The sequence below is a fragment of the Narcine bancroftii genome, chromosome 3, assembly GCF_036971445.1.
Source record: "Narcine bancroftii isolate sNarBan1 chromosome 3, sNarBan1.hap1, whole genome shotgun sequence".
In the NCBI taxonomy this organism is placed as follows: domain Eukaryota; kingdom Metazoa; phylum Chordata; class Chondrichthyes; order Torpediniformes; family Narcinidae; genus Narcine; species Narcine bancroftii.
In genome coordinates this window covers 25,119,868-25,130,926 of record NC_091471.1, presented here as the reverse complement: position 1 = coordinate 25,130,926, position 11,059 = coordinate 25,119,868, and the positions used below count along the sequence as shown (strand labels likewise).

Genomic DNA, 11,059 nt, shown 5'->3' with positions numbered 1-11,059 from the left:
TAGGTGATGCCGGTAGAGGACCCATGATTCGGAGCCGAACAGGAGTGTGGGTATGACAACGGCTCTGTATACGCTTATCTTTGTGAGGTTTTTCAGTTGGTTGTTTTTCCAGACTCTTTTGTGTAGTCTTCCAAAGGCGCTATTTGCCTTGGCGAGTCTGTTGTCTATCTCATTGTCGATCCTTGCATCTGATGAAATGGTGCAGCCGAGATAGGTAAACTGGTTGACCGTTTTGAGTTTTGTGTGCCCGATGGAGATGTGGGGGGGCTGGTAGTCATGGTGGGGAGCTGGCTGATGGAGGACCTCAGTTTTCTTCAGGCTGACTTCCAGGCCAAACATTTTGGCAGTTTCCGCAAAGCAGGACGTCAAGCGCTGAAGAGCTGGCTCTGAATGGGCAACTAAAGCGGCATCGTCTGCAAAGAGTAGTTCACGGACAAGTTTCTCTGGTGTCTTGGTGTGAGCTTGCAGGCGCCTCAGATTGAAGAGACTGCCATCCGTGCGGTACCGGATGTAAACAGCGTCTTCATTGTTGGGGTCTTTCATGGCTTGGTTCAGCATCATGCTGAAGAAGATTGAAAAGAGGGTTATTAGTACTAACAAAGGAACAGCAATGGAAAATTCACAATGGTACATTCAAAATAATCGTTTTTATTAAACCATTAATAACGTAACATTTCTTACTTAACTCTACCTTAAACTCCACTCTGTGTGTGTGTGTGTGTGTGTGTGTGTGTGTGTGTGAGAAGTGCCTTCACGTTCACAAAATATGCTCGAGACAAAAGTTGAGAACAAAGAACATTTATTTACATTTACAACATTGCAAGGTTGGGTACTCTCCCCCTACCTCGGGAAAGTACACCGAGGGCGGGAAGCTTCTTTGTTTTTATACATTTTTCAATTCACCTCCCCTTACATTTGTCTTACGTTTATCCTTCTTGGATTGGTTTGGCACTTTTCCCTATTCGCCTGACTCTTGACTGACTCCGACTTTCTCCTATTCCGTACTCACACCTCCTTTCCCCACCCCCTATTAAACAAGCCCTTAGTGTGTACGTGCATATTTCTATATCTGCTTAAATTCCTCTGTTATCTTGTCTCTACTTTTTCATGCGCCATTTTACACAAAGAACATTTTAGCTATTTCCTTGCTTTTTCTACCTTCTATAATTGTTTCTAAGTTCCATTAAAATAGTAACTGTTTCTAAACTCCTACAATAATAAAAAAGTAACTGTTTCTAAACTCCTACAATCCACCCCTTAAAAAGAGCTACACTTTCAAACCTGTCTAAATAATAGAGGTATCTATCTCCCATAGTTCCAGAAGGTTCTCTGCTGCTTCAGCATAATTCTGTTGTTGCGGAACCATAATGGGGCTGATTTGTTGGACGGCTCGTTTAAAGGGACAGGAATCCGGTAGGCGGGGCAGGAACCCAATTTCCACTAGTGATATTTTTCCAGCGCTGGCAAGCCAAATCGCCTTTTGGGTTCCTGCCGTGTTCTTTTACCAAGCACTCAAAGCCTTGTGGATGATTTTCCAACTTCCAAAACTCACGGGATTGACCAGAAGCGCTAGTAGAAGTATTGGAGGCAAGGAGTGTACGATCATCTAATGGCTCACCTCTCCATGGCCAAGTTCCATCCCAGGTTGGTCCGCTACAAATCCAACAGTTACAAACACCAAGCTCTTGGACTGTAAGTTGATGCAAATCGACCCATAGGTTATCCCCGAGCCTATGTTTGTTGGCTTGTTTTCTTGCCCTTTCGTATAAATCTTTTGGATCCCCTTGTGGCAGAGCAGGCGTATCTTGAGGCCTCTCTGTTGTATTCTGGCACTCCACTTTAGAGAGATCCCGACCAAGGAAACATGATGACCTGACAAGGGGTTCCCCCTGTTTTCCCAATTGAGCTAAGCATATTGGCCCAATAGGTGGGCAAGATGGAGACCTACTCCGTTTAGAGCCCTCCCCTGTACTCCGGTGGACAGTATAGATTTTATTCTCATTCCCGCACCAGGAACATTCAGGGAACAAACAGTTCAGACTTTCCTGTTGAATTAAGCATCCTGCCTGTGTACCTGACAACTCCTCAAAATACTTAACTTTCCAAACTTCCCCTTTATCTTTTCCCAGTGTGGCCCCTTCTCCAATAGGACTTCACACAACCAAACTGAGAACAGGGAGGTATGGCAGATTTTTTACATTCCTTCTCCCCCTTTTTCTTAATACAGTGAGTAAGATTTGGTGACGTAACATTAACCAAGAAACATCCCGTTACAATAACACAAAATAAAAGATACATATTCATCATTTTCTTAGATTCTTCTTCCGCAAAGTCAATTTAAGTCCATCAGTATGTCGTTCAGATTGCCACTCTGAGCCTTTGGAGTCCTTGCAATTTTCAGGGGGAGGACAAAAACGTTTTACTCATCTTACATGTGTCCAACCTCTCTCTCGGGTCCGAACAGCAGTGTCTGTAACTAAAAGGACACAATAAGGACCATCCCAGGTTGGCGTCAGCTTAACGTCTTTCCAACACTTTATCAATACCCAGTCACAGGGTTGAATGGTGTGTATGGGGAATTCTAAAGGTGGTGTCTGCGCTAGAATTCCCCTCCTTCTCAAATCAGCCAATGTGGTGGAAAGCGCCTGCAAGTACTTGGATATAAATTGATCATTTGCCTCCAGTATTGGGAGGTCTGCATGTGAGCCCAAATAAGGGAGGCCAAACAGCATTTCATACGGGGAGACGGCAATATCCCGGCGGGGAGCAGTACGAATACGGATCAAAGCCAAAGGTAAGCATTTAAGCCAGGGGAATCCTGTCTCAGCACACAGGCGGGTAAGCTGAAGTTTAAGCGTTTGGTTCATACGCTCAACTCGTCCTGAACTCTGAGGGTGCCATGGGGTATGCAATTGCCAATCTACACCCAAATATCTACAGACCTCCTGCAACACAAGGGACGTAAAATGGGGTCCTCTATCCGAATCAATAGTCTCGATAATGCCATATCGCGGGATTATCTGTTCTAGAATTAATCGAACCACTGTTCCGGCTCGGTCATTTGAAGTAGGAAAGGCTTCAACCCAACGGGTAAAATGATCAATCATTACTAACAGGTACTTCTAACTACCGGACCTGGGTAATTCGGTGAAATCAACCTGCATGCGCTGAAAAGGGCGCACAGTCAGGTCCCGACCTCCACTCATGGACTTACGCGTAGAGGCTTTATTAACTCGTTGACATAGGGGGCACCCCTGAACACTTGGCTTAGCGAGGGTATAAATACCAAAGCAATAGTACCAGCTACTAAAGGCATCAACCAATGTCTGCGTTCCCCAGTGCGATTGCTGATGGAGTCCGGTTATAACCTGTCTTGCTATGGCCTGATTTAATACTTGTAACCCGTCTGTTGTCCACCACAATCCATCTCAGGTTTTATACATCCCCTGTGTCTCCATCTGTCTCTGCTCTGTCTCGGTAAAAATAGGATTTATCTGTAACTCCTGGGGTACAGGTAACAACGCATGCATTTGTATAGTCTCTCCCATAGAGGCTTCCTTTGTGACCTCATCTGCCTGTCTATTACCTCGGGCTTCGGGGCTTTCCCCTATTTGGTGTCCCCGCACATGGACCACAGCAACCTCCGTAGGCAGCATGAAAGCATCCAAGCATTTAATTATTAAATTTTCATGAACCAATTTTTGGCCTTTTCCTGTAATCAGCCCCCGTTCCTTCCAAATTTTTCCAAAGGTATGTACAACCCCATAAGCATATTTAGAATCTGTGTAAATTGTTCCCACTTTTCCTTATAGTCCGTGGAGGGCTCGATACAGCGCATATAATTCGCACGTCTGAGCCGACCAGGGACCGGGGAGGCGACCAGCTTCGATCACGGAACCGTTTTTGCTATCCACTACGCCATATCCACTGTAACGGGTTCCTTCTCTTCAACGAGAAGAACCATCTATAAACTATCTTTCTCCCTCACATAGAGGCTCATCTCCTAGATCGCTCCGGATCTTAGTCTGCAAATCTATTATTTCCAAACATTCGTGTTCTAACTGGTCAGAAGTTGTCTCACTTGACGGAGATACCAAGAATGCTGCTGGATTCTGGTCCCAATTAGTGACCAGCGTCAAGTCATCTCGGTCCATCAAAATTGCTTCAAATTTTAGAATTCTCGAATCAGTCACCCACCTCCCCTCACGCTGTAACAGAATAATTCAGACAGTGTGCGGGGTATGGACAGTCATGGGTACGCCAAAGGTAATCTTTCGACCCTCTTCTACCAGGACAGCGGTGGCAGCAATAGCCTGGACACACTCCGGCCATCCGCGGCAAACTGGGTCCAATACTTTGGACAAAAACGCCACTGGTTGCCGGAGCCCCATTCGCTCCTGGCTCAATACACCCGTAGCTGCCCCAACCTTTGCATTAGTAAATAAGTCAAATGGTTTATTCAAATCAGGTAATGCCAACACTGGAGCCTTGGTGAGACAACTCTTTATCCTCTTAAATCCCTCCATTTCTTCCTCTGTCCAGACAAGAGAATTATCTAGGCCAGCTAACTTATCATACAAAAATTTTACCAAACTAGAATAATTTTCTATCCAAATTCGGCAATATCCCACCAGACCAAGGAACTTCCTGAGCTGTCGGGCATCCTTGGGAGGTGGGACCTGCAAAATGCCACATATTCTCTCCGGGCTTATTCGCCGACACCCCTGACCAATTAGATGGCCCAGGTATTTTACCTCTGGCTGCACAAATTGCAATTTTGCCTCACTTACTCTCAACCCCTTTTCTCCCAAAAAGTTTAACATATCCACCGTATATTGTTTAACAGACTCTTGTCCTTCCCCCGTAATAAATAAGTCATCCACATATTGTATAAGCTGACAATCCGATCTTTTTGGAGTTTCTTCCAACATTTGTTCTAATACCTGGCCAAACAGATTAGGGGACTCTGTGAAGCCTTGCGGAAGAATTGCACAGCGATACTGGTTCTTTCGTCCAGTGTACGGGTTCTCCCATTCAAAGGCAAACATGTCCCTACTGCCCTCATCCAGAGGGCAAGCCCAAAAGGCGTCTTTCAGGTCTATCACACTAAACCATTTACTAATTGGATCTATTTTTCCCATAATAGTATATGGATTAGGTACAACGGGGTATTGGGCCAAAATTATCTTGTTTAACTCTCGTAGGTCTTGTACCAGCCGATAAGTACCGTCTGGTTTTCGGACTGGCAGTATTGGGGTGTTAAAGGGGGACATACAGGGTTCAAGCAAACCATCCAGTAGTAGTTGATCGATTACGGGTTGCAAACCCTTCCTTCCATCCATAGAAATCGGGTACTGTTTACGCCTAAATGTCTGATTGGGATCCTTTAACGTGGTGGAAGTGGAGGAACATCCAACCCCCCTCTATTTCCCTTCTTCGCCCACACTTTGGGGTCAATCAACTCGTGATCTTCTTATGCCAATGTATAGAACTGGACTCCGATCCCCTTCCCCTGGGGCCGAGACCCAATGCCTAACGAATCCTGCAAATCTCGACCCAATAGGCAAACTCCCGCCTGAGGGACTAGTAGAATGTCTCCCCTTATCACTTTTCTCCCCATTTGTATCCTAAGGCCCCTTAATTCAGGAACCTCAAAGTTAGATCCCCCGACCCCTGAAATAATCACCCTCCCGTTAAAAACTGTTCCCTTGGGTTTGGTTAAAATACTAGAACGAGCAGCTCCCGAGTCTACCATAAAAATCATATCTTCTTCGTGGGGTCCTATGCTTAAGTTTACCAATGGTTCTCCTTGCTGCCCCACGGCACTCTTTATGAGAGAACCCTGACTCCCCTAATCTTCCTCCTCCATCAGGATGTGAGAGATGGGAAAATTGACCTAAAATTATGAACATGGAAGAAACTAAAGTTCATCAGTAAAATGGCTGAAACCAGTTCAAACAGGATAAGTTTGGGGCTTAGGATGCAGGAAAGCAGAGTCAGCACGATTAACATAAGAATCTTCTATCCTTTGTGACAAGACCATAGGACTAAGATAAGGAATGGTAAGGTACAATAGAATGTAGGAAGTTGAGGTAGTCTGGATCAGATAAGGGTCTCCTAGCCCTGGACAGAAGTACCAAGTCATACATTTCTAATTAGCTAACCATACACAGATTTATACATATGAAATTAGCCAACCCTAGATAGAATGAGTCAACTCTGCATATCAAGAGACTGTAGCCCAGAGAATCAGGAAGGTGTGAATAAGGACAATGACATGATGGGGCACCCACAGGATACCCCCTGGTCCTCCAAGTGTACTGAAACTGCACGTAGGCAGGAAGAATTACCTATGCCAAACCCATCCAGGGGGCAGAAGAATGTAAGGGGGAGGGCATTCTGATACTGAAATTGACTGTATAAAAGTTGGGTGAGCCCCAGTATGTGTGTGTATTCCCTGGGTAAGGGGAAGCACCCAACTTTGCATTGTTGTAGTAATAAATGTTCTTTGTTCTCAATTTTTGTCTCGAGCAATTTCTTTAAAGGTACTTTAATTCCTAACAAATGGGAGCTCGTCCGGGATCACACTCCCTCCACTGACAGAGTACCCCGACGACGAGAGTAGGTGCACCCCGGCTGATTCAGCTGGACTCACGGGCGACGGGTGGCTGGTCAGTGGAAGAAGCGAGTGATATCCGAGAAGAGGCATTGAGAACAAACGGCGGAAGGACGCGCGCTAGAGCAGTACTGCCAGAACTCGGTAAGAGTATTTTACTTGTTCCTAAGTATGGGAATAGCGGGCAGTAGAGATGAGAGTCCTGACACAGGACGTGACCACCAGATAGCTACGTACAGCCCGCTTGGGATGATGTTATCTGAGTGGGGCACAGGAAAGACCCGCGGTAAAGACAAACTAGCGGGCAGTAGAGATGAGAGTCCTGACACAGGACGTGACCACCAGATAGCTACGTACAGCCCGCTTGGGATGATGTTATCTGAGTGGGGCACAGGAAAGACCCGCGGTAAAGACAAACTGACGACGGTCAGGTATTGTTGTAATGAATGGGTGGGATACCCGGTTAAAGGGAGCTCCGTGTACTGGCCAAAATTCGGATCCGAGGATGAATGGATGTGTGAAGCTTTGAACTTATGGCTCTATCAAAACCAGCCAGACAATGTTGAGAGCAGGGAATATGCAGCCTGCTGGCTCAAGGGATCCATTGAACAGCTGGTTTTGAATGAGAAAGAATCCAGGGATAAGAGAGAGGAGGAACCTCTTGTCCCTGAATCACAGGGTTGGGATGTGTTACATTCCCTCCCTCCACCCTATGTTCCTCCTATGCCGGCTCCTATCTTTCCTTCCCCTCCTATGACCTACCCTTCTGCACCTTCCCCACCTCCCCCACCACTAGAGAAGAGAGAAGAGAGCAGGAGTGGTATGATAACTTGCTCACAAAGCACTCGATTACCACCTCTGTTGGCAGGAGAGAGAGGTAACTTTAATTCAGAACAGCGTGAGACTCTTCAGGAAGAAAGGGCAGAACCCTTTGATTCATTTCCCAGGGAGCAGGAACCCAGACCTAATAAGCTAGAAACCAATTGGATGAGACCACTGTGGGAAGTTCCCATGGGAGAGGGTCTCGGTTTCGTAAATGTGCCCCTGACCAGTACTGAAGTGTGTAACTTTAAGAAAGAACTGACCTCCCTGATAGAAGATCCCCAGGGATGTGCTGAACAGTTAGACCAATTTTTGGGACCATATATATATATACAATATGGGGGTCTCGACATAGAATCCCCAGCAGGGGAACAATTGGTACTAACAGGTTTTGTTACCAACTCAGCCCCAGACATTAAGAGAAAATTACAAAAGACAGAAAATTGGCATGAGCAGGGAATAACCCAGCTTCTACAGATCACACAAAAAGCATTTGTCCAGACATCTGAGGATAAGCAGAAAGCAAAGGCTAACATTTTGATGCAAGCAGTTAAAGTAATAGTAGATGAGTAACATGGAAAAGGCAGGGACTGTGTGCCAGCTCCTGAATGTTGGGAGAAGTGCAGGGAGTGGGAGAGTAGAGACCAGAGATAATTTCATAAATCACGACTTCCCACTTCAGTCACTGACCAATATTGATTAAAATTCATGCTAAAAATTAAATGTCATAAATGATCGTTTTTCAATACTGTAGAATTAGCGAATTTAACTACCAGTTAATTCCAATTTATGAAATAAATTGTATTTAAATGTGATTTTGCACAGGGAGTACCTGAGAGTTGAGTGATGTTATAACATTTGCAGGGAGAAATGTTTGCGCAAATAGGGTGAGTTCTATACATCTTAACTTTAAGTGTATGTGAGATAAAGAAAGGATCTGATGTGTAAAGTGGCTGGATCAGCCAGTTGAAGGGGGAGTGTGCATGTCCCTTTAAGTGCACTGTGGCACTTGAAATTGAGGCTTCAGGCTCTTGTCTTGCAGTTAGAGGTATGGAGCCCTATCAAATACATTTCTTCTACACATTCAGCAGTCAAGGTCCGTGAGTTTAAAGATCACCCACCTCTGGAGAATAAAGATACCTCTGGGGATTCCTATGGGGATTCCTATAAGTTTAATCATTCATTTCTCTGGTGCATTTTCCTCCGGAGTGAAATTAATGCCTCAGCACAATTTCTCTGTATTGCCGCTGTTATTTAATTCATGATAACTTTCCCCATTCATCAGGTTTATATTTAAATCCGGTAGTGCGGAAGTTACATTGTAAATAATCACGGAGGTAAATCCTGCGCGACTGGATTCAGCTTAATGGAGAAATAAACCTGCGAACTGGTCTATGGTGCTGTGTGAGTACTGCAATAGGTGGAATATGATTTAAATTGGTGGCATAGTTCAGAACAATTGGGTGCATAAGAATAATAATATCATTAAGAACTCACAGATCTTGTACCAGATGCTATTCAGTACATCTTGACTTAAGGACTGGAGAAATTGGCATGTTAGAATGAGATTGGCATGGTACCAATATTTCTTGATTCAATAATGACTCCACAAGCTCCAGGATTCATGCAGCAGAACTTTTAAGTGGAATATAATAGAAACTAGCCTGTACTTAAATTATTGTGTGTGCAATTCATAAGAACATCTTTTAACTTTTTTTGGTGCCTGTTTTACAGACTGTTTTAAATAAGGCCAGCTCCTGTGAGCTGTGGCACAAGGCATTTTACTTAAGGCAGAACTAAAGGTTGAATATGTTTCAAGTTCTCTTGCAGGGGCTCTTGTGCTGCAATGTCTGTTATGTACTCACTCTAACAAATTGGAGGGTTGTGCCCCATACAGACAAGCAGCTCCAACTGCATTTTAATAAGGTCTAACATATTCAAAACCCATGCAAATATGGTTTGTGTTTCATTTTACAATTTTTACACTAACACAAAGGAAAGTCAGATTGTTATTCATTTTATTAAAATCTAGTGATTGGTTATATGTAAAAGCATGGCAAGAGGATCAACTAAAACCTGCCTGGGATGGTCCCTTCTGTGTACTTTTAATTACAGACACCGCAGTAAGAACAAGAGAGAAAGGCTGGACCCACATTCAAAGAATTAATGACAAAGTGCCATAATGTTACAATTTTATTCGTTTTTTTTAATGGTTTATTCAGTTTTGTGTATTTTATTGCTGTTTTCAATGAGCTTTACATTTATCGTGGTTTATTCAGTTTTGTGTATTTTATTGCTGTTTTCAATGAGCTTTACATTTATTGTGGTTTTATTCAGTTCTTCTTGCATTTTATTGCAGTTTTCAATGAGCTTTACATTTTTTGTGTTTTATTAAGTTCTTATTGTATTTTAATGAGCTTACATGTATTCTTCATTGTTGTTTACTAATTTCTTTGGAATATTGTTCGTTAATGTTTTAAGCCCCCCTGGAATAGGGGCAGCAGAGGTTACAATTCAGCTCCTTTAGAATGTAGACAGGGCATAGATTTAATGTATAGTCATAATGGGATATAAGGGATCCCAATACGGACCAGGGGAATTAAACAGCTTTAGTGGAGTACTCTCGATGTTTTAAGTACTTCTGGAGAAGGGGTAGCAGAGGTTACAGATTGTACTGTTTTACAGGCTAGAGAGGGCATAGAGGCAAGGTATTTAGAATACGGATCAGGGAAACACAGTGGGGATAGGCAGTCACACAGTGAGGCACCTGTGTACACAGACTAACCGCAAAACAAACAGACACTTCACACAACCACGAGACACATAATCCCCCACCTGGCTCTCTCTCTCTGATCATCCCTGAAGGGGAACACCTGTTTTCAGGGAGCTGCTGCTCATCTGGTGGTTATATAACGTGGAAAGGAGCGAAGTAGAGTGCAGGGTGTCAAAATCCTCACAAAGGACATGGTGGGACAAAGACAGACAGAATGGTAGTCAGGATTGTACATGTAGCAGAGAGAGAGAGAGTTGACACATATGCTAATGTTAGCAGACAAGCTGCAACACACAGTTAAATCACAAGAAACAATCCCCCCCCAGCTTGGTCTCTTTTCATCACCCCATGAAAGGGAGCACCAGTTTCCAACAACGTGAGCTGCTTGACACTTTAATATCAGGCTCCAAACAGCCTTCGGAGATCGGTGGCCCTAGGGTTCGGGGCTGAAGGGGACATCAGATACTAGCCACAATCAAACGGAACCGCCTGACTACTGCTACTCGTTCGCTGCTGAAGGCAGCGCTTCTCATAGACTGCGACTCGTTCGCTGCTGAAGGCAGCGCTTCTCATAGACTGCGACTCGTTCGCTGCTGAAGGCAGCGCTTCTCATAGACTGCGACTCGTTCGCTGCTGAAGGCAGCGCCTCTCACAGACTTCGTCGGGACAACACTTACAAAGGTCGTGTGCTTCAAAGACACTGCTTCCATATTTCAACGTATGGGATGGACTAGACTCTTTACTGAGAACTGGAGCCTGATACTCCAAACCCTAATAAGCAGCTGGACTCACTCCCCTGACCTCCATGGTGCTCCCCTACCTAAAGACTTTACACAGACATTACAATT

The 11,059-nt window shown here is 44.4% G+C and overlaps 1 long non-coding RNA gene across 1 annotated transcript; it reads right to left on the bottom strand.

The window, feature by feature from the left end:
* Nucleotides 1–782: 782 nt before the first annotated feature.
* LOC138756072 (uncharacterized) lies at nt 783–3,538 on the bottom strand. Its single transcript, XR_011352721.1, has 2 exons — nt 3,301–3,538; nt 783–2,476 (listed from the first exon to the last, which is right to left on the bottom strand). It is a non-coding gene; the product is annotated as an uncharacterized lncRNA (long non-coding RNA).
* Nucleotides 3,539–11,059: the final 7,521 nt, after the last annotated feature.